Source organism: Colobus angolensis, unplaced genomic scaffold (genome assembly GCF_000951035.1).
Source record: "Colobus angolensis palliatus isolate OR3802 unplaced genomic scaffold, Cang.pa_1.0 Scaffold141, whole genome shotgun sequence".
Taxonomy (NCBI): Eukaryota; Metazoa; Chordata; class Mammalia; order Primates; family Cercopithecidae; genus Colobus; species Colobus angolensis.
In genome coordinates, this window is record NW_012114500.1 from 19852 (window position 1) to 21201 (window position 1350).

Consider the following 1350-nt stretch of genomic DNA (forward strand, 5'->3'; position numbering starts at 1 on the left):
GTCTCTTCAGAGCCTGCAAATCAGTGGAGGCCATGGCAGCCTCTCGCTGACTGACCTCTCAAACTCTTTTATTCATCAGAATCATATTAAATGCTGATTCCTAGGCACCCCAGTAGACTTTGCACCTGCCTGGCATGGGTACTTTGAAGAAGGCACAGAGGGTTGCTGGGCTGTTCCAGGAGGGAATTTGCATTTGCAGAATGTCCACTGTGGTCCTTCCAGCACTCTACTTTCCACGCGCACGTGGCATTAAACCTGGAAGTCCTCTGGGTGCTGTGCTGGTGACGAAGCCCCGGCTGGATGAGGGGCTGCTGGGGCTCAGACTTGATTCCTGGGCTGGGGGCTTGTTCTCTTCAGTGGGCCTGCTGATGGGATGCCCTGGGAAGTCCTGCTGTGCACTCGGCGGAAGGTGCAGAGACAGGCTCAGGAAACACAGACCATGGATTTAAAAATTCCTATTGAAAAATCTTTCATGAGCAAATTAATTTGCATCTGACTGAAGACAATCATTGCTTGAATAATTGGTTTGTTTACAAAATTGTCCTATGAACAAACAGATTAAAGTTTTCATTCATGCCTTGTCTATAACATAAATAGGAGCTATTATCGCACCCTAAACTAGTTTTAAATTTTGTATCAGATTGCAGTCCAGATTACAAATGGCTGCTTGACAATCTAATTAATAAAATGGAGGAATTTAGTACTTGGAACCCAGAGTGAAGAGAACAGAATGGCTTTGGTTTCTCAAAAGCGTGTGACTGAGGGGTGACCTGGGGTGAAGAGAAGTGGCTGGAGTCATTACACTCAATGAGGTGATCTGCCCCAGCCTTTCTCCGTTGTCTTCTGGATAAAACAAAAGGGCGATAAATGTGTAAAACTTCAGCACTGAGTTCGTCTCTGCCCTGAGCTTCTCGTACGGTCATTAATGTGACCGGACTGTATCTGTGAAGCCTCCCTACAGGCACAAAGGAATTTGGCTAGAGTACGGTGGCCAGCGACCTCTGGCGTCTGGGCCGCGTGTCATTTCCTAAAGCCCTTTTGGGTGAAATGACAGTCGCAAAGTCTGTTGTTCAGAGAATTGTGATCTCACGCATGAGATGCAGGTTTTAAACACCAAAACCAGGAAGATTGGTGGGAGTGGCTGTTTTCCAAGTGGTTTTCTGTGCTGCCATGGATGAGGTGTGGATGTGTCATCTGTTGGTGAGATCCACTGGTGGAGGGGCTAAGCAAACCCGGGTGTGTGTGTGTGAAGCTACATCTCTTCTGGCATCCCAAGTAAATAGACATTTTGTAAAACTTGTGAATTTGACCCTAACTCTGAGTGTTGAAGTCTGGTGCAGTGTCTTGAGC